General features: G+C 45.5%; 1 long non-coding RNA gene across 2 annotated transcripts in view; it reads left to right on the top strand.

Annotated features, from left to right (window-relative positions):
* The window catches only part of LOC149870087 (uncharacterized), a 27,682-nt gene extending 4,924 nt beyond the window's left edge, over positions 1-22,758 (top strand). For both annotated transcript variants that reach the window (XR_016440682.1, XR_016440681.1), the window contains 2 exons: positions 4,487-4,630; positions 21,883-22,758. This is a non-coding gene — a long non-coding RNA (uncharacterized LOC149870087). The remainder of the gene's footprint in view (positions 1-4,486; positions 4,631-21,882) is intronic.
* The last annotated feature ends 68 nt before the right edge of the window (positions 22,759-22,826 follow it).

The raw sequence follows: 22,826 nt of genomic DNA, 5'->3' as shown, positions 1-22,826 counted from the left end.
ACTAAATTATCCGTTTTTTTCAGTTTAGAGAAGAGGATTGGGTGGGTGGGGGCAATAATATAGATTGGACGGAAAAAAATGTACAGTAATAAGGATTTACTGTTTCTGGTCTTTCACCATGTTAGAACTAGGAGTCATATGATGAAGTAATAAGGAAGTGGGTTTAAAATGAACAAAATAAGTATTTTTTTCATACAACACGTAATTAACTTGTGGAACTCCTTGCAACACTGTGTTGTAGAACTTGATCATTTAACCAGGTTCAAACAAGGGTCAGACCAGAATTAATAGACAGTAGATGTGTAAGTGGATGCTTAACTTGACAGATAGACATTGTAATTAGGTTATACCCCTAGGCCTCTGAATAGTGGAAATTGAAGAGAGTCAAGGGGCAGACCAGTATGGATAGGCCTCTCTTCTCTTAGTACATGCTCCCTTGTAATGAAAGATACAGGATACTGAGATAGATAGATAGATCTGTGATTTGATCCAGTGCAAAACTTATGGCATGGTTAGCTAATAAAATTACAAACTCAGTTTCATTTTCTGGACACCATTTTGATTTTCTGTGCCTTCCCCTCCATGTGGGGTTAAATTGACTGGTATTGGGAGAAAGTTTTGTATTTAACTAAAGACAAAAAATAAAATTATTAAGTCCTTCATGACTGTCCATTAAAATGGAAGCACTTTTGGACAAAGAACTAACTACTGCCTAAGGAAAAGCTATTTTTTCAAATTTAGACATCAAGGGTTATGTCTTGACAGGGAACTTGAGGTTGACCAGGGAGGTTGCAGTGGTGGTAAAGGCTAGATATCATTTTGCAAAAGATATCACAGTCAGCACATAAAGCTGTGGAAGGGGAGATGAATGATCCTGTTTTTCTTAAAGGACTCTGATCAAATCTTAAAGATTCCTGGAGTAGTAAGGAAACAGCAGGGAATTGCATACTGATGTTTCTCCTTAGTGGCATAGACATTTTGGCAAGGAACAAAAATTACACATAAACCGGTATAAGTGATTGGAAACTGGTTTGAATCTGTAACAGAACAGAAGTTCAGTGCACATAGACTGGTTTGAAGAATAGCCAAACCCAGTTTATGATAGACCTGGATGGATATAGTATCAGACTTCACTGATTTTGGTGAACCTGGTCTCTTGAACTTCTGTCCCAGATCCCTTCCCGACTGAAGTAACCTTGCAGTTGCCCAGCACCCTGGGATGCTTTGCAGTCCCACCCCCTGCAAGCCCCTCCTCACAGGGTAGCATGCTGGAACACAGCTCATACTCCACTGCTCCATCCCAGTGCCTAGCTGGCCCCACCCCAGGGTTGTCACATAGCTGAGGCAACAAAGTCTCTGCCTCTGCTTCCCTGCCTGTGTCCTGCCTGTACCTGTCAGCCTTGTGGGACAGCACTGGGGGTGGGAGGGCAGGAGGCAGGAGAATATTGCCCCCAGCCCTGGCTGCAGAGCCCTGGTCTGTCCTGCCATGGAGAGACTTTTCACCTCCCATATGTGGCTGGGCACAGGTTTGGGGGAGGGGAAGATGTAACCAAAGTTTCCATCTGTGCATGCCTGTTTACAAAAGGGGACTGCAGTGGTCTCTTCCTGGACTAAAGCAAAGCCAAATGGGTTCAGTGGCAATCTTTCCATTCATTTCAGTGGGCAATAGCGCACACTTTGTTTTAAGCTCATTCAGAGGTTGAAACTCCTGGCTGTAGTGGTCTTGGGTTCAATCTTTGATAGTAATCAAAATTTGTGGCTGTGGAACATCTTAGCTGTACATAATAAATTAAGAAAGGGAATGTCTCTCTTGGAGTTCACGTGTCATGCAACCAACTGAGTTTCACTCTTATGGTTCGTGATGTCACCAGAACCCTTCGGAGCAAATTCAGCTTGCTTTGTTTATTTTCTGCTCTGCAATATCCCTTGTAAAAGCAAACACCAAGAGTAAGGGAACTGGAAGTCTCTCATGACTTGGCTGCCTACATATTTCAGCGACATAGTCTTGTTTGGTTTTAATTTACTAAAAACTGAAACAAAAATATTTTTCTAAAAGTGAAAGGATTTTCTATATGGGGAGAGAGTCCTCTCATGTTTGAACAGTCCAGTGGGACTCCAAACAACATATTACATTATTCCTTTAAAGTTGTAGTCTTTTAATATTAAGCCAGTTTTTTAGTGAGTATGTTTATTTGAAATTTTTGGAAGGGTGGGGGGCTGTCATAAGAGAATTCATGAAATGAGCTACTGATTACATTTGGAAAAAAAGGAGAGACCATACAACAGCACTTCAGCAAAGTTCTGCGTATTTAGGAAGTGCTTTAAGATTGTGAGCTTAAGCTTATAGTTATGGCAAATGTGCCACTGTTCCCCCTTGCATAGGTAGGCTGAGCTGCCGTAGCAAACTTCAGTCTCCTTCATTCTACAGAAGTTTTCAGGGGCTGATGGGAACTCATGTTCTGATTAGGGGGTTATCTACGCTGGGGGCTTTTTTGCTTTTGCAGCTACACTGATAAAATTGCCTCAGTGAAAACTTAGTATGGACACATGTTATTAGTATAAAAGGTGAGTTGCCCAGCTCAATGTAGCTTACTTCATTTGAAGCTAAGATGCACCAAGTTAGCCCAGACCACCTGTGGATCTGTGCCAGTGGTTGAAATTTACTACTGATAAAAAAACACCCAGGACAGGCAAGCCCTAGTTAACCTACGGTAATTCTGGAATGAAGACTGATGCCATTACTGTGCTGTTTCTGGTTCAAAACTATAGAACCTTTATGCTTTTAAGTACTTAATCAAGAATGCTCCTTACTGCTCTTTGGGTACTTTTACACATGCTCTGGGTGTGGGAGGGGCAGCACTCTAACTAGAGCAGGTCCAAGAGCTGTTCTAATTGAAGTGCGACTGCATCTCATGCATCAGCATCCCCATGCTTAAAAATGGAGGTGGGGCCCCCCATTTGAACTAAATATCATTTGATGAGATTTAATTCAAGTGCCCCCACTGCCATTTTGAAGTGTGGGGACACTGATACATGAGTTACAGGAGGCTGTGGGAGTGCAGTAATTGCCATGCTCCAGCAGACTCAATTAATCGAGTCTGCACCTACGCGCTGGAATTCCGGTGTCTTGGAGCAGCCTCCACATTTATGTACAGGTGCTATTTATTTCACAATCCCATCCTCAGCCTCAGTATTCTTGCTGTTTCCTTTTTGTATAGAGCAGTGGTGTTCACAGTTGTGGCCCCATGGGCCAGATAAATTGTATGTGCTGGATAAGGCCCTGCACCACCTCTGACCAGCTGGCATCTGCCCCCACACTACCCTGTGCACTCCATCTACTGCTCAGGTCCATGGCCTGCAGGGCTTACCACAGATGCCTGGGAAGCCCCACAGGGTGGATGATATGGTGCTGGAGCCTGGATTTGGCCCAGGAGCTGCAGGTTGAGCACCCTTGTTATACAGCAAATAGGTATCATCATTCAAAAAGGTGCTATTTAAGATCAACTGAATAAGTGAAAAAGGAATAAAAACCCAGAAACTAAGTCTCCATGAAGCACTGAGGCATAGAACCTAGGACTTCTGATGAGATGGGTGATCATAATGAGATTTTTTAAAACACAAAACACAGAAGCCAAACACTATGGTCTGGAGCTGGGCTGTGGGGAATTGGCACTCAGGAAATGTCTGCAGGTTTACTTGAAGTTTAGATTTGTCAAACATGTGTAGAGACATAAGGAGAAGCTGGGAACTTGCATGAACATTTAGCCTATGCTGAGCTCTGTGCTCTTGTGGCTACGTGGTTATTGATGCTGAAGCTATCCACATGAGCTAGAGTCACTGTGGCATTAACATATGCTTAGCCTGGCTCCTGTCTCAGATCCTCATCCCTAAAGCAGGCAACAATAATACTTTCTTGCCTTTCAGGCATGTGGTGAGAATAAGTACACTACTGATAATGAGGCACAAGTTCTTGAATGGTTTTATTCCTGACTCTCATATCCCCTGCAACAACTACTACCGTTACTCGATTCTACTAACGTGCATTTTGGAGACTTGGACCTTGGGCCCACTGCTATGAAAAAGTGGTTTTTACATTAGGAAAACTGATGCATTGGCTTTCCTGAGCTAAATTCTCAAGGAAGGCAAGGGCTTTCTTTTGTTATTATTAGGGAAGGTTAACTATGGTTGGGGACACAGTGCTGACCTGACGTAGCTTCCTCATGGTGAAATAGGCAGTGCTTTGTGTTCACCGCGTTGCTTGTTTGGCATCCTTTTAACCATGCCACATTAGTTTCCCTGAGGGGGAAAAGCATACCTCACTTATCAATAAAGGTCTTAGTAACATAACAATATTTAAGGAATCTTGTTTAGATTTATGACAACAGAGGGAATAAGAGAATTCACCGTTTCCCAAGTTGTTACATAACTCCATGTCTCATCACAGCTAGCCATTTTTACACACCTTCTGGCCACCTTCTCAATGCAGAATGAAGTGAAACTGGCATCTGGCAGTGAATCGAGGGAGCACAAATAAATGAATTTGGGCCTGCTTCATTCCTCTTGGAGTCTGCATCAACATGGAGTATGAGCCACCCGCTCTCCCTGGAAGCTGTGTATTCAGATCATGCTGGTAAGGAACTCCTGGCTTGTGCTGTGGTTGATCTGTAAGTAAATGGACTTCATTCTCCAGATTTGGCAGTCCAACACCTTTCAAGAGCATTATGTCACTAAAATAAATGGAAAGTGCAGCTGTGTCCAAACTAAACCGGAACCCTAGGAGACTTCCTAGCTGAATTATAGCATGTACAGAGGCTTTTTCAGTATGTTCTTAGCATTGTAGTGGATTCAGTTTTCCAATTACCCTTCTCATCCAGAAGCTATCTTTTGGTCAAATGTGCATTACTTTATGCATCCTTGAACATAATCAGCAGCTCTTCCAACACACTAACGCACGGGTGGCCAACCTGCAGCTCTGGAGCCACATGCGGCTCTTCAGTAGTTAACAGTTGTCTCCTTCAATCTTTGAGCAAGCACACGGTGAGCAGCTTCTGAATGGAAGCTTTTAAACTACAGACGTAGTTTAAATGGGAGCTGGTCACCATGTACATGTGCAAAGATTCAAGGAGACACCTATTAACTTCTGAAGAGCTGCATATGGTAGGTTGGCCACCCCTGCACTAAAGTAAGGGCAGGAGGACTAATTGTTAATTGATGTAAGGATTTATTTGAAAAGTCTGATCCACATAACAAACTGTGGCTCCATTTTTCTATTGTGGCCACATACATAGATCTCTTATGTATTGTATACAAATGCTATGAATGAAATTTTGGCCCCGTTAAAGGCAATGCTCGTTCTAATTTCAGTGGAGCCAGAATTCTACTTTCAGTCTAAATTTTTGTTCAAGTCAAGTTCATTAACTTCGTGTCACAGGGGAGCTGTAAGTTAGCTAGAGAATTTAGCCCGTTATCCTCTGTTCCTTACAGAAGGTCAGTTATACCTTGTGGAGTCTTAAGCATCAGGAAGCCACAAAACTGGCCGTTGGCCAATTCTGCCAGCTCACTTCAAGCTGTGCTATGTACAAGGAGCTTGCCCACTTTTCACAAGTACACATAACTCAGTTAAGGGACAAAAGTGTGGACAAAAATGTATCCTGTTCAACTCTCCCTTTTGACATCCACTCTCTGGCACTGAGACTCAGCTTATTGGCCAAGAAGGACTTATGGCCTGACCCAGTAAATGGCAGTTCTTATGCCCACAGAAGGTTGAAGCTCTATTCTTTTATGTTGCCAGTTACTTTCCCTTCGGGAAACTGAGTCAATATATTAAACATTTGTTGTGCCATTCGTGCTTCAGGAGTGACATTAGGGAAAGTACTTTTAATAGACATGCCTCTTTTTAACAAATGTGCTTTTTGATTAACTTTCTCTTTTTCTGCTACTCTTCTTATCTCTCTCTTGGGAAGGGGGGCAGGGGCAGAGGAAATGAATCTTAGTTCCTCTGCTTATGAACTACACTTGCCAATGTCCCATTTATGAAGCCAGGGCAGGGTGGTACCTTAAAAACTAACTTAGCTAACTTTTTAAAAAATTGAGCTAACTTTTGAAAAAAACAGTGAATTGGTCTGTAGACCTACTGAATTTGACAGGAGAAATTTACCTTAACTGCCCTGGTTACGATACAATTAGATTAAACAAGTCTGTGTGCCTCCCCTCCCCTCAGATTCTCAACCTTGGGACAATAATTAGCTTTCGCTAAAAAAACAAACGCATTAATTTCCTTTTTTGTTTTTGTTTGAAATTTTTTGAGGCTAGGCTTGATTTGAAAATGTAAATATGATTCTATCAGTCAGCCCTTTTGGTAATAGGCTGTCTGGGATTTTTAAGGGTGTATAATGAAAAAAGAAACTGTGATTCCCAAAGACAAAACAGACCCCTGCTGTTCCTGTTCATATTTATTTCATAATCAGTCCTTTGAAATAGTGTGATTCACACTTTGATGCTGCAGTGGGTTAGCTGACAAAATCATTAAATGAATTAAAAGCAGCTTGCCAAGCTGAAAAATGGGCATCCAACTTTTCTATTGGGGTAAGAAGCAATCTTATCAGCAAGGAGAAACCCTGATTCATTACATGGTAGCAACATTCCAGCTTGCTGAGGCTTGAGGCTATCTTTGCAAATTAGTGACCTCTTAAAATAATAGAGCGTATTTCACAAAGTCCAAGAAAAGGTATTTTGCATTTTAGTGCTGCTCTGATTATATGAAACAGTCAAGTAGTGCTTAAGTTGGTACATGTAATGTAAATGAAATGTAATATAGTTTAAAAGTCTGTCCCTTAAGAGCAAACTTATGCATAGGAGAGAGACTGATTTTGTTGCCAGGTAATTTATGGCTAAATATGGAGAGGAGGAGGGATCCTTCCAGTTTACCTTGCACAGTGTGACCATAGTCTACTTTATACTAAAACAGTTTGTGTGAAACAATGAGCTCCCAGTAGCAGAAAGATGCACATGGCCTAAGCATTATCTCCAACATGATAATTATCTTTGTTTGTCACACAGATTACCATCTGTTCAATCTTAACCCTGGATTTCTGCAACATTTTCAGCATAACAAAAGCACAAATGCTTTTGTCTCTTGCTGGCAAGTACAAAATAGTAGCACTATGTGGAAATGGAGAAGGATAAAAATTCTGGTTTGTTGCTTTAGGATTGTACGTGGATTTCAAAGTTTCAGTTGGGTATCAAGCATTTCCATATAAATGTATGAGTGAGTGATTTACCAGACCAACGCTCTTGGTAAATTAAAGACGGGAGACCCCTTTCAGTTAGATGTCCCAACAATACATAAAGTCAAGCACTTACAGATTAGAAAATATCAGCTCCAGTTTGCTGTGTAACCTTAATTGCCCCTTCTCTGTGTATAATCATTACAATATAGTTTTTTGAGTAATGACCCCATACCATCGAGCAGCTATTCAATTTTTTGTTCTTTGTGTGGCCCCAGGCCTTATTTCATACGTGCTATTTAAACCCTGCTCTGAAGATAGAATTCTTAATTTCCTGGTGGGTTATGCAAGGGGAGCTCACCGGGGTGCTTCTGTTGTCAACACAGAAGGTGATCAGATGATCACACAGAAACGGATTAGATGACCTGCAGGACCAAAACAGTAGAAATCGGATGAAATTCAATACCACAAAATAGTGGCAAGTCAGAAGTGCTTCACAATCTTTTCATAAGACTCCCTGTTGAGATGAGGTCAAAAGTGGCAGCAGGGGGGTGCCCCCAGCATGGGTTCACTGCCTAGATTCTGGGTTGGGGCACATGGTGTGGGAGAGGGTTGGCAGAACTATACGTTTCAGCAGCACACTTGGGCGTGTCAGAGAATTGGTACAAACGTACCCTGAGATACTAAGATAAAGCATTCCTTAATTTTTGAATGCCTTATTTGGGATGTCTGGCACCTCATTTTTTTTCAGAACACCAGTGTTTGGAGTATAGCTTCCCTTGGCTTTAGTTGTAGCTGTAAGTACTCGGCACTTCTGCAAAACAGATGTGGAGTCTCAAGAGCAGCACCCAGAAAACAATATTTACAGTTAGAGATTACCTATGAAAAGTTTCTTTTATGTGACTTAGCATCACACACGCTCTGTGGTGATGATGATGATTCAATTCTTCAGGGCAGCATTCGGCTGCCTTAATAGCATACAATGGCTATCTCCTTTTCCTGCAGTCCTGTTTCATTCATAATACTGCTTTCAACTGCACACACACGAACAGAAAGTGAAGCTAGGGACTTATTGACAGCCTCCTTCACTAAACCCTCATTGATCCCCAGAGCAAGGCTTATCCTGTGCACTATGGCTAAGTACAGGCATTTAAGAAGCCCAAGGCAGAAGCATTTTAACTTTGGAGCTTTACTCTAAGTGTCCAAGGTTAGGTCTGGAACAAACAGAACAGGAGTCAAAAGGCTGAGCCACGCTGATTGGCTGCTGAGCAAGGGCAATCATGCTTCCAACTCCCTGCTGTCGTGACTTGTACATGGCTTGGTTTTCTGGCTTGGGGGCCCAAACAGGGATACCCAGGAGCCACTGGTGACGTGTAGGGGGTGCACATACACCCCTCAAGATTGGCGGTGCACCCCCTGAGAGAAGTGCTGCTGGTGGCACCTGCGGGAGGTCACCACTCACCACCCCCCCTCCCCTTGCTGCCAATGATGGCGTCTGCGGGCAGTCACTGATTGCTGCTGGCTGCTACCAACACTGCTGGTGACATCTGTGCGTGGTCGCCGACCACTAGTCAGAACTCGCACCACCGCTGCCACTGCCTGCAGGAGCCCCTCACTCGCCACTGCCATGCCTCTGCTGCTGCCACCACCATTACCACCTGTGGGCAGTTACCGTGCACCCCCCCAGCCTCTGGTGGCATGTGTCATCTATGCCTGGAGCTGCAACAGGTCCTCCTGGTCACCCTGTGTGAGTCTCACTGGAGGTTATGGGACACCATGGCTGCCCACCTGGACCTGATGTGGTAGCAGCTCATTATGGCATACACCCTCATGGCCACCAGCCAGCTGTCCTGTGTGTGGCCACCCAGCGCAAACTATACCCACCAAATGCATATGCATGTCTCAGATGCCTGGTGCGTATGTGTGTGTGGACTGAGCAGGGTGTTGAAAAGCCCTGTGGGTGGTGACAGAATGTGACTTAACATGTGTTGCATTGGGATCTGGTACAGATCTTCATTACAGCACTCTAATCTACAGCACTAAAGTCTCATACCACATCCATCCAGTTATCTTAGAGTGGAATCCTCCATTTTACTGCTCTTTATAGCAAGGGACAGACATTGAGGAAGCATGGCCCTGAATTGATTAAATCCTTGCAGGTTAGACTAACCTGGCTAGGTTAAATCAGTTATGTAACCAGACAGACATCCCACAAATGCAGGCTAGAAGCTTGGGGGGGGGGGGACTAGAGCAACCCTCCCTTTCCTTTAACAGAGCTGAGCTGAGGGGCTTGTGGTCAAGCACTGGCAGGATGATGTGATTAGGGAGGGGTTCCCCCCTTCCTGACCAGCCCAGAAGGAAATGTTTATCACCCCATTAAAAAAACAACAAAGGGACATTACCAGCTATCTGTTGATTCTCCCTTTGTCCCCTCTACCACAGTTCAGTTAGTGAGCATGTGGCCTGCTAGCTAATGCTGAGAGGTGTCTGTGGGATGGGGGGGAATGCCTGCTTAGCAGAGAGTGGAGAGGGGAGTTGGGGGAGCAGAAGCCAGGCAGATGCCTGGAGAAACTGGGAGCTGCAGCCAGGGAGCAGAGGAGAGGGCCAACCCATCTTTGAGAGCATACTGGGATTCTGTGGAAGTCTGACTTAATTTAAATCAGCACGGTGTCTGGGACAGACATTGAATAAATTGGTGTGAGCCAAAATGGTTAAGTCTGATACTACATTCAACCACATTTATCTCAAACCAGTTTCAACCATTCTCAAGCTTGTTTATATGCATTGAATATCTGTTCTGTTACAGGTTTAAACCAGTTTCAGACCACTTAAACCAGTTTATGTGTAATGTCTGTCCCTAGCCTATGTGCCCTGATTGTCTGTTTGGTTATGGCTGTAGAGTACTTTCTGTGTGCTTACTATGCAATAAATGTAATATTGGTACCTGGCCTTTAAGAAGGAGGGCATGGATAAAATAGTATACAAAAATGTACAAAACTATAATTGTAGATTAAGAGCTTCTAGCTGTCTATAGGACTAGGATATCTTTCCAGGGAGCTGGACAGAATGCTTTAGTACTGCATTGCTAACTGACCAAGAATTACAATGAGATAACCCTAATTTGCCTGCAATCATGAAACCATTATTTAAACTGTACAAATGAGTCCTCTTCAGTGCATCCAATAGCTAAATTAATCTCTCTGAATGTGAAAAGTCCACATAATACGCAACAAGACAGCTTCCATATTATGGACCAAACAAAGAACATAAACCTATTTTATGTTTGATTGACAGTAAGTTATGCCTGATTCACAATAACTTTATTCACCTCCAACAGGCATAATTTCAATTTCTTTTACTGTATAATTGGAGTATGTGTTGCACTTCTGTAGTTAAACAATCCAGAATACTTTGGATTGTAGTGTTGCCACAACACATTTCTTCTGTTGTGACAACCAAAACGAGAAAAGAGAAAGGCAGAAGTCAACCTTGGTCATTAAAGTTTTAAAGTAATCAAAGAAAACCTGGTTTGACTTAAAATTCTCCAAGACTACTTTGCCTACATGCTTCAAAGAAAGGTAACATTTACCAATATGAAGAATCAATTCTTGGATTAAAAAAAATAATTCCATAGAGATTTGGCCACCTTTTTATCTTTTAATGACTAGATATATTTGTCCAAATCTTGTTATTGAGTGGTGCGTTTACTGGGGAAGGTTTAATTGTATTTGTTGTTTGTTACCTTGTCTGGATGTAGGAGAGGAGGATGTTGCTCTCAATGTGCTTGTGCTAAGTAGTCCTACAGGAGGAACTCAAAGGTGTCAAGCTTGGTGAGAAGATCTAAATGGTGGGGTTTGAGTTCCAGGGAAAGGCAGAGTTTGGATTTTACAAGGTGTGTGATTGTATTAAAAGAAATGTTTGGAAAAGGAAGCTGCCAACAATACCTTCCTGGCAAAAAAAAATATTGGCTAAAATTAATTTACAAAGGCTATTTCTGATGTTTTTCCAAGAAGGGTAGGATATCTCTCCCAGACCATGCAATGTAACTGGGAAAGCTTAAAACATTTCTTCTTGATGATAAAATGTGACCTTTAATGATGCCAAGGATAGGATTTTTCTTGCACCCTAACAGAACTTTCTCTATTTCTTCCTTTTATAAAATCTCATTTCCTTTCATGCTTCAGCACATGTGAAGCTGAGGCTAGCTTGAGGGAGGTATTTTGTTTAGCTGTGTGGACACCATTCCTTCCAGGAAATGCTGAAGCCAAAACACACACACATGCACACATACACATCAGAAGGAGGATGAAAATAATTTAAACCTTTAACAGAAAACAACCCCTAAACTGGCCTCAGGGTCTGAAAGTCAGTATACACTGATTTTGTTTCCTTGTTTTTCCTGGTTGAGTCAATGGAATGATACATTTCTTTTCCAAACACAGGGCACTGCCCAGGGCCAATCTCTCATTCTCTGGCTGCTTAGGACCCAAATACTACATACCAAATTTATTTGTTGTGAGAGACCAAACTAAGAAAGATCTGCTTTCATGAGTCATATTTAAAACATGCACAATATGTATCTCCAGATTATGAATGTGATATTTTTTTTTTAGATTTAATATGGAGAAATAATAATAGTATCTGTTATTCTGCATTCTTTTTACTGTTAGGCGGGTGTCGTTTAAATGTTGAGGGTCAGGTTCTTCTAACAAGGGGTCACATCCTGATATCCTTCATTGCAGTTCTAAGATCATCAGCTATCTCAGTGGCTTGAGAAGGATTCTGTTCAACATGAGCAAAGACAAATCTGACTCTTAACATTAAATGGCTGCCACTATATGAACCATGGCTGTTATTACCAGACTGAATAAAGACTTGCTTTTAATTTTTCCTTTTCACGGTGCTGTCCTTTTGGGTTGTATCAGAAAGGAGTGAGGGCCTAGAATGGCTAATAGGATAGAAGCAGAACATTTAGGGTAGTTGTACATCCTTGAGCTTAGATGATGGTAGACTTCTTCACCTGTGCAAGATGGGTGTTACTTTCCCACCTCTTGATGTCCCATGCAAGGACCAGTCACACCTGGAGTCTCTTGTGGCCCTGAGTGCAAGGGCTGTGCCCAGTGGTATAACTGTGGAAGTGGGGGAGGAATAGGGGTAACTACCCCAGGTGCCAACCTGGACTGGGAGGCTGCGAAAAAAGTGGCTGCTGCTGGACACCTCATATGTATTCACAATCATGGCAGCAACCATAAGTTATCACTTCTGCTTTGCCCCAGGCACCCAGCTACATCACTACACTGCTGGCTGTGCCATAAGGTGCCCTCTGGATTATAGACCTCTCTCAGCCTTCTCCTTTCCAAACTAAAGAGTCTAGCTTTTTAGTCTGTTGTGGTATGGTAACTGCTCCACCCCTCTGATCGCTTTGGTTACCCGTCTCTGTACCTTTCTAATTTTACTATATCCCTTTGAGATGTAAAGACCAGAACCGCACACAGGATTCAAGATGTGGGTGCAACATGGAGTTGTATAGTGGCATGATAATGTTTTCCATTTTGGGCACCTATACATGAGCAGCAAGGCTGCTCAGATGTACTGTAATTACAGCGCATAAGAGCAGACTCAGGTAATTGAGTCTGCTGAAGCGTGGTAATTACCGCACTCCAGCAGTTTCCAACATCTCCTATATCAGTGTCCCTGCACTTAAAAGTGATGGTGGAGGCACTTTATCTAAAGCTCATTCAACATGCTTTAGATAAAGCACCCCTGCTGCCATTTATACGTGAAGGGACACTGATGCACGAGGCACTGTGTGTGCTGTAATTAGAGTGGCTCAAATTAAAGCACCTCCCCCCGTCCCCCCTACTCTTGGAGCACGTGTATAACACCCTTTGTTTTCAATTTCCTCCTTAATGATGCCCAGTGTTTTAGCTTTTTTGGTTGCCACTACACACTGAGCAGATGGTTTTAGAGAACTATCTAAAATGATTTCAGGGACTCTTCCCTAAGTCATAACAGCATCCAGCATTGTGTATGCACCATGGTACCATCCAAGGGAATGATACAGAGTTTATTCTTCCTTTGCAGTTAAGACCCCGTCCTCCTCCTGGGCTGAGAGCGAACAAGTTGTGTATTCTAGTGACATCACTAAGTTCTCAATTTAAACACAGCAGGTGGAAAGAAGTGCTACAAACTGGAAAAGATGTTGCCTGCTATCTATTGCCCAACTATGCGAACAACACAAAATTATGGGTTGGCTGTGATGAGTGATGGGGCAATGGCTTTTTAATACAGGAAGTGAAGGATTGGCTGTGATGAGTGATGGGACAACGGCTTTTTAATGCAGGAAGTGAAGGAAAAATAGCTGGCTTTCTAATGATAAATATCACATGAGGAAACTTTTTTTCCCCCTTATCCTTCTTAAAGGGTAAAGTGCATAATCATATCATAGCAATATTTGACACCATAGCTGTACAGAATAAATTGCTGCAGTCTAAGACCAAACAATCTCCTGAGCCACGCAGGGCGCTGTATTGTTGTGTTTGGAATTATAAACACCATGGCACAGAGACTGTCATCTTACATCGCTTTTGCAATGCTGAGTTTACTGTAGTTTCTTAATGAATAATGTTAGCAATTAGTAAGAAGATGCTTCCTAGCAGGGGTGAAACTAAGGTAAAAACAGAATGATTTTTTTCTTTCCCTTAGAGTGCTCTTCTTTGCTTCCATTGAAAGCTTTGCTTAAGCTGACATTTAGCAGCAGCTATATTCTATATCTCTTCAGAAGATGAACAAACCAATACCAGATTTCAATGTTGACCCACATATGCATGGCCAAAAGTGGGATTGTGGGACTGTGAATTGGATCCCATCACAACTTATTGCCAGTGCAAGGGAAACCTGGAGTCATGACCTTGGGCTCTCCCTGCACCAGCAAGTAGAAACTCCTGTGACTGTGGGCCTCCTTCTTTGTTCCTTCTTTATGATGACTGGTTTTTGGAGGAAAGCTAATGATTTAGATGGAATAGTATTACACCCAGAATGAGACTCTTCCTAGAGAAGTACAAGATGAGGCAAAGCAAATTCCTCTGAACGATGCACTGCTTTTTGGGATATTAGCAATATGACGAAATTGCAAAATATTAGCAATTAGGCAAATTTTTCTGTAGAGAATATACAAGTTCTCAGGTCCCTCAGTATCTGTCCTCATAGGTAAGGCCAATTGCAGACTCCTATGTATACTCTTGTGTTTGAGGAGCTTTATACAGTTCAGATTCGCAATTCTGTATCCCTGCCCCTTCCTCTGAGAGAACGATTGCCTGGCCAATCCAAAAGGGAACAGGGAAACTCTGAGTCATGACATGTGACCATTGTTCACTTGGGGTTTTCTTACTAGCATGTGGTGTGGCTACTAGCGTATGCTTCTCAATTCACTTGAAACCATCCCTCTAATTTTGCCCTCTCACATGCTAGTCATTATGGGTGCCTGTAGACGTGGAGGGATGTCACTCCAGGCATTGTGATTACAGTGTGTTGGAGCAGATTAGATTAATTGAGTCTGTAGAACATACAATTAGTGCCCTCCAGCAACCTCCACAACTCATGTATTAGGTGTCTTCATGCTTCAAAATGATGACAGAGGTGCTTTAACTAAAGCTCGTTGAGTGAGCTTTGGTTAAAGCTCCCGCACTACCATTTAAAAGCACGGGACCCTGAATACAGGAGATGCTGAGGGCACTTTAATTAGAACATCTGTCAGAGTCGCTCTAATTAAAGCACCCTCCCCACCCTAGTAGTGTGTGCAAAGATGCCCTGTGATTCAGACAGAATTGCTTCTGTGACCAGTTTATTTGTGAGAAGTAAGGTAGTGACACATCCAGAACCAAGGGGTTTGGGGTTCCAGGACTCTCACACAATAGATGATGATGATCTTGTTTGTGAGGAGGCTAAGTCCAGGATCCATCAGAGGACTTAAAACGTGCAAGTCTTTAAGCATATCATTGGTACTACTGACTTCAGTGAGAGTACTTGCATGCTTACGTTACATGCAGACACACTCCTAAATGCATGACTAGATCAGACCCTAAACCTAAAATGCTAAAAATATTGAGGGAAAAGGCTGTGGCAAAACACTTGTGTATCGCAGTATATTTTCAAACAAAATATGTTTTGGCTAAGTTGGTGATGCAGTTTTTACTGCCAAATCATCAGTGTGTTATTACAAATCTTTAATAAGCCATGTAATCTTTAGCGCACATGCTGTATTGATGGCTAGGCAAACAGTGCTTTTTTCCTTCTTGTTTTGCTTTTTTTATGTTTGTACACTTCTTTTACTCTTTTATTTCATTATGCCTTCAGATTGCCTTGAGACAGGGCGCAAAATGTTGTAATCTACTCTGGGCACAGTTTTCCAGAGGTTTGCCTGTAGCAACAGAATGAGAAGGTACAAGATGTGATTATATACTATGCTGCTGTGAGAGCTGGAGAAATTTTCAGATGCTGTAGACAGCATGTTGTTACAATAATGTCCCAAGGCCTCAGTCATACATCAGGATGCCCATTATGCTAGGCATTGTGTAAACATACAACAAAAGGATGGTCGTATTTCAGACAGAGTTCTCTATATGCTTCTCTCCTGGTCATTATGGCTAGGGACAGACATTCAAAAAGCCTGGAACTGAATTGATTCAATCTTTGCAGGTTAGTCTAACCTGGTGTAGCTTTCTGTGCCTCTCTCCCCCGAGCGTTGCACGTCTGGGCTTCCTTCAAATCTTGCCGTCGCCTTCTGGGCTGCACGGCCAGGCTACTGGAAGCGGCCTTGGGTCAGCTTAACAGGGGGCTCTCCTACTCTGTCTTTGTTGATTAGTTTTCTAGTGGGAGGATGGTGTCTGGTCCTGCCTCCCCTGGTACTCCCCCTCGGTCGTCCTTGCAGCTGTTGCTTCTTGGGGCTCCACCTCCCCTATATCCCACCTAACATCAACTGTGATGTTGTCCATTGGGGCCAGTGTTCCGGCCCTCACTGACGCTCAGTCACTTGTGGGCTACAGGTGGTACTTGTACTGTGTGTCCGCCGCTGCACTTCAGTGTTTCCCAGTTCAGGCGGTGTCTGACTCTACCCGGGCTTTGGGACCCCTTGTTGCATCATTCCCTCCCCGGGTTTGGTACCTGTTGTCAGATGTCCGTGTCTGGGTTCCGGCTCCACTGTCTCTGTTGGTGTCCCAGTCACTGCTGTTGTTAGTCTCCACCACACCAGCCTTGTAAGTGACTCCTTGGGCCCTCACTGCCCTGACTTGTCTTCCATGGTTCCCACTCTGGGGCGCCACCACATCTCCTCCTCTGTAGGATCCTCCACACTCTCTGGTCTCTCTGGGCCAGTTGGGAACACTACTTCCAGTTCCCCCAGCTCCCTTCCTGCTGGGCCTTTTATCCTGGCGCCGGGTGGCCACCTGGCCAATCGCCCTTGGCATGTTTCTACAAAGTGTGCCCAAATGGACGTGGGAGCCATTCCCAGCTCCTCCCGGCTCTGCCATGGGTTTTGCTTTTGATCTTTGTCTGTGTCAGCTCCTGCCGCCGCAGTTTCACTTTCACTGCCACTGGCTGCCGGCGCGGCATCCCACTGCCTTCTCTTGCCTCCAGTAAGTTTCCTCCACACCTGGCTAGGCTGAACTGGTTTGTAACCTCAGAGACAAATGTAGACATGCCAGCACATGCCTGCAGTGGCTCAGGCTAGAAGCCAGTATGTGCTAGAGTAGCCCTCCCTTCCCTACCATAGTGCTGAGCTGAAGAGGGGTGTGGCAGGCAGGCAGGACAATCTGATTAGGGAGGGGTTCCCTCCACGCCCTTGCTGTTGATAACAGAGTGTTAAGTTACACAGCAAGGAGTTACACAGGGAGTTGTTAGTATTTATTAGCCCATAAAACAAAACAAAAGCTTCTCTCATTTAAACAACTGTTTCCATAGAAAGAATGGAGGGACATTACCAGCTACCTGCTGATTAGTTCCAAAAAGCCCTAAGCCAACACTATCCTGTCTACTTTTGTCCCATCACAGCACAAACCGTAGCCACCGTGTTGTAGGCTACCTAATGCTGAGAGTTGTCTGTGTAAGGCAGAGGGGACAGGGGAATCTCTGCTTGAGCAGGGAGTGGTGAGGAGGAGGTTTAGGAGAAAGCCAGGCAGATGCTGCTGTACCTGCAGTCTCTGCCAGAGCTGCAACATGGGAGCAGAGGGGCTGGAGCAGAGAGCCCAGCCCAGAGAGCATGCTGGGATGCTGGGGGAATCTGAATTAACTTAAACCAGGAAGAGGTCTGGGACCAGAGCAGCCCTCCTTTCCCTTTTACAGAGCTGAACTGAGAGACTCATGGCCAGGCCCTGGTAGGATGTTGCGATTAGGGAGGAGTTCCCCCCCTTCCTGACCAGCCCAGCAGGAAATGTTTATCACCCCTAACTCAATGGTTATCACCCAATGAAGAAAACAGAGGGACATTACCAGCTATCTGTTGATTCTCCCTTTGTCCCCTCTGCCAAAGCTCAGAGGTAGCCAGCATGTGGCCAGCCAACTAATGCTGAGAGGTGTCTGAGGGATGGGGGGAATGCCTGCTTAGCAGAGAGTGGGGAGGGGAGTGTGGGATACCTGCAGAGACTGGGAGTTGTAGTCAGGGAGCAGAGGGAAGGGGCCAGCCCTGCTGTGGAGCAGAGATCCCTGCACAGCCCAGAAAGCATGTCAGGATGCTGTGGGAGTCTGATTTTAATTTAAACCAGCATGGGGTCTGGGGCAGACATTGAATAAACCGGTTTGACACAAATCAATTAAGTCTGATACTACATTCAACCAGGTTTGTCTCAAACCAGTTTCAGCCATTGTCGAACTGGTTTATGCATACTGAACATCTGTTCTATTACAAGTTTAAACCAGTTTCTGATCACTTAAACTGGTTTATATGTAATGTATGTCCCTAGGCTATCTCACTAAGTTTGTTTCATTACCAATGGACATAAAGAAATGTTTTTTCCCTAACCTGCTCTGAAGGGCCTGCTTTAGTATGTGTTACATTAAATCAATGCATTAAAAATGTCTACATTCATATAGTAGATTCCCTGTCTTTCTAAAGGGACCAGTGAATCGCATCTATTAGAGATGGCAACGATCTACTGGGTAACCAAACTGGTCTCCTTTCTAATGCAACACTATTCCCTAAGTTAGCTTTTTCTACTTTTCATCCTTGCTGGTGTTTAATAACTAAAGCATGTATCCCATATACCTCTTTGGAGGAAGTGTAGACTAATATTTGATTGTTAGTGTATGTTACTTAGATCTCAAAGCCTCAATTCAGTGTCTTCTGCTTATCAAATAGCAGGTGTTACATAGGAGGTTTCTCTAGTATTCAGAATACTGTGGGCCTCAGATGCTTGGCACAGATTTTTTCTTCTTTGATGCCTGCCACATTGTCTGGCCCCAAGGAGGGAACAGAAGCCCTCCTGAACTGAAAGCATTAGTGTCCCCAGGTTAGCTGAAAAACCATATATTTTGTGAATGGGATACAAAGAGGGATGAATATTGCACTGGCAAAAGCTATTGAAATGCTGGCAGCCTAAGCAGGGGCAATACTGCCTCATTTAGTGCCAATATCTGTGCATGGACCATGCTGCACTAAGGCGGCCATGCTACTTCTGGGTCTAGAGCCTACATGACAGGGTTAACTGGGTACTTAGAAATAGGTTAGAACAGGATTTGTTTGGCTTGGATAGATGATCATCCCTTGGGCAGGGGTTGGATTAGATGACTACTTGAGGTACCTTCTAGCCCTACTTTTCTGTGATTGTAGTATGGCTAACTTAGTGTGGTATCGAACACATGTTAATAGGTATTGTCTCTTGATGAAAGTTTGTGGTATGTGTGGAGCACCTTACTAAGTCGTCTATATTCCATTTTAAGGGGTGAAGTGCCTGAAATGGATCCATTACACTATGGTGCTGCCTGGTACTGTAGTGATCCCACAACAAAAGGGAAAACCAGGGCAAAATCTAATTTTTTAAAAATATTGAGATGCTGGGGTAGCATTTTTTAAAACTGGGAAGGTCATGGACAGCTTGGACCTTTGGTATCTTTAGAGCTGCTACCAGTAACTCGAGTTATACCAGTATAACCAGTAACATGGGTATAAAGTAGGGGCATGTGAAATTTTGCTGAGTATTTCATTTCAAAGCTGTTTCAATGTATTTTGAGCTCAAAACAGCAAAATCAAAATGAAACAAAAGGCTTTGAAACAGTTTCAAGAGGAAACAAGGGTACTTGAAACATTTCAAACATTTTGTAATGTTTTGAGTTTCAAAGCTGGGCTTACTTGGCTTCAGTGCCAGTCCCAGTCAACAGCCTCCCGTCATCTGGCACATAGATCCAGGCGCTGGCACCCCTGCGAGGGCTGCGGGGCTGTGCCGGGCTCCTCGCAGGGGTGTGAGCCCCTGGATCTGTGCGCCAGATGACAGGAGGGGCCAGCGGCAGCACTGATCTTCCCCAGCACTGGGCACAGGCTTTGCCCAGCACCGGTCCCAGGTGACAGCCTGAGCCTCCTGTCATCCAGCACAGATCCAGGGGTTTGCACCCCTGGGAGGGCTGTGAGGCTGTGCCAGACTCCTCCCTGGGGTGCGAGCCCCTGGCTCTGCACCAGATGACAGGAGGCTGCCACTGCCACCTGGGACTGGAGGCAGCAGCAATCTTCCCAGGCACTGGGTTCAGGTTGCACCCAGCACCGGTCCCAGGTAGCAACCTGAGCCTTCTGTCATCTGTCACAGATCAGGGGGCTTGCACCTCCTGGGAGGAGTCTGGCACAGGCCAGCAGCAGGCCTCTTGGGGGTGCAAACTCCCAGATTTCCACTCTGGTGAGAGGAAGCTCAGCCTGCTTGTTCCACCTGGGACTGGTGCCCCCTGCCTGGCTGCAGCCCCCCTGCGTGGTCCCCACCTGACTGTAGTTCCCCTGTATGCTCCCCTCCCAGCTACAGCCCCCCTCGCACGAGCCCCATCCAGCTGCAGCCCTCCTGCAGCTTACCAGCATCAGCAGCCATGCTCTTGGCCCCCTGCACAGCGGGCAGCAGCACAGCTCAGCCCCAGCTGCCAGGTGTCTGCCACAGCATGGTGCTGCTTCCTGGCTCAGCGCAGCTTCGGGCCTTGTGGTTTTGGCCATCTCTGAGTTGTCATCTGGGGCTGTGTGCTGCTTGTGGGGACTGTCAGCCACACCAGCCCTGGTCCTGTATGCAGTACCGCTTCTCCATGGCTGGCAGTCTCCATGAGCAGTGCACAGCCCCAGGTGCCAGCCTGAAGTTGCCTGAATGCACACAGCCCCACACTGCTCTGAGCTGGGCAGCAGCAGCAGCGTGCTGTGGCAGAGGTGGCACATACCTGGTGGCTGGGGCTGAGCTATGCTGTCCCCCACTGTACAGAGGGCCAAGAGTGTGGCTGCTGATGCTGGTAAGCTGTGGGGGGGGGCGTCATGCAAGGGAGATGCATCTAGGTGTAGGCTGGGCAAGGAGGTGAGTGTGGGGTGCCGGTCGCAGGTGGGACAAGCAGGCTGAGCTTCCTCTCATCGGGGTGCAGATCTGGGGGTTCACACCCCTGGGAGGAGTCCGGCAGAGCCCTGCAGCTCTCCTGGGAGTGCAGGTGGGCCCCAATCTGCCTGCTGAATAACAAGAGGTTGCACCTGCTACCTGGGACTGGCGCTGGCGCTGGGCTTAGCCCGCACCCAGTACCAGGAAGATTAGTGCTGCCACTGGCCCCAGCTGAGAGCAGCAGCCTCCTGTCATCCTGCAGGCAGGTTGGGGGCCCGCCCACACCCCCAAGAGGAAGCTGACACAGCCCCTGCAGCCCTCCCGGGGGTGTAGACCCCTGATCTGCCTACCAGATCACAGGAGGCTGCTCCTGCTGCCTGGGGCCAGTGGCAGCACTAATCTTCCTGGTGCTGGGTGCTGGGTGCGGGCTGCGCCCAGCGCCAGTCCCAGGCAGCAGCAGCAGCCTCCTGTCTTCCAGCAGGCAGATCAGGGGCCCAGACCCCTGGGAGGAGTCTGGTACTGCCCCACAGCTGTCCTGGGGGTGTAGGCACCTGGATCTGCCTGCTGGATGACAGGAGGCTGCCGCTGGCAGCAAGTGACAGTTTTCCTTGCAACAACTTGAGGTGCAGTTTCCCAGAAACCTCTGCACCTATCTCCTTGAAACCTGGCAGGCTTCATGCCCTCAGAAGGGTCTACCATCTCTGCAAGCTTCATCTGAATCAGACAATAAATGACAATGTTATAGGCAGTTTCATGCTTCCCTATTATAGCCTATGGGTGAAACGCTGAAACTGTTTCGATGCTGTTTCACCGAAATTAAAACAGAACAGTGCTTTCAAAATGAAATGAAACACTGTTCCATCGAAACATTGAAATGGAAGTTGAAGCAGAATGGTGCTGTTTCGCACAGTCCTAGTGTAAATCACTGCCAAAGCAAAGGCTGTGGACAAGTGAACCAACTACATTGAGTTAAAGAAGGAGAGGTATTCACTGCATGTCAGTTGAACCAAGGCAACAGTAACATGTGTGATGGGCTAGCTGGTAGTGATTTGACCCAGGGGTTTTGAAAGGGTAAAAAATGATTGGAGGGCTTGGGATTCCCTTTCCTCACCAATCAGGCTCCAGAGACTCACCCTCCATGTCCCCTGATTGGCCCCTCGGGTCACCTGGAGGCGGATAAAAGGGGCAGCGCAGCTGACTCAAGAGACCTGCGCAGGACAACGAGGAAGGAGTTTCAAAGAGCTGGGCCAGCGGGTGGAAGCAGTTGCCCCAGAAGAGCCTAAAGGAGCAGGACCAGCAGGCAGCAGTTGAACTCTCAACAGCGTGGCCAGCAGGAAAGGATCCCCAGCGAGAGGCTAGGGCAGCACGGCATGCAGTCAGCCGGAGAGGCTCCCTGCTGGGCTCCAGGATCCCCAGCAAGAGGCTGCAGACAGCAGGAGAGGTTCCCCACCTGGCTCCAGCAGAAAGCTGTGCAGTGACCTGAGAGCCTCCCAACTCCACTTCCACTTTCTCCAGCAAGAGGCAGGGCAGCATGACATGAGGCAGGGGCTTCCAGAAGGTCAGAAGCCCTGGCAGTCTGGAACAGGCCCAGCCGTGGTGGCTGTGTGGTAGAGTTTCTGCTTACCATGTGAGAGATCTGAGGTCAAGTTCTGGCTGAGTCAAGCAGGGGTGAGTGAAGTGACGGGAGAAATTCTTGTTGGAGTGGAAGGGGTCATTGTGTTTTCCCCCTGCAGGTACCTACACCCTATATCTCTTGTCATTTGGCGTTTTGTATTTTGTTCATTTTATATTTTGTTAATCGGTATTGTTTATTGTGTTGTTTGCATGTTATATTTTGTTAAACCTGTCTTTTGTAACTAGATGAATATCTCTATGAATGTGAATGTGTAACCTTTATTGAATCCTGTCCCCTTGGGGCGTTGTAGTGTCCCCCACACCCCCTGGTTTATATAGGTTATGTTCCGATCACTAGTTCTGTTATTAAAAGGTGTATGGTTAAGTCCCCGTTGGTGATCTGGCTCTGCTCTATAGGGGGAGGAGGGTCCCTACACCTCTCACAGTG

Source organism: Crocodylus siamensis, chromosome 2 (assembly GCF_052110815.1).
Source record: "Crocodylus siamensis isolate JL-2025a chromosome 2, ASM5211081v1, whole genome shotgun sequence".
NCBI lineage: Eukaryota > Metazoa > Chordata > Crocodylia > Crocodylidae > Crocodylus > Crocodylus siamensis.
Note: the sequence above shows the minus strand (reverse complement) of the source record. Positions and strands in the feature narration are given on the sequence as shown.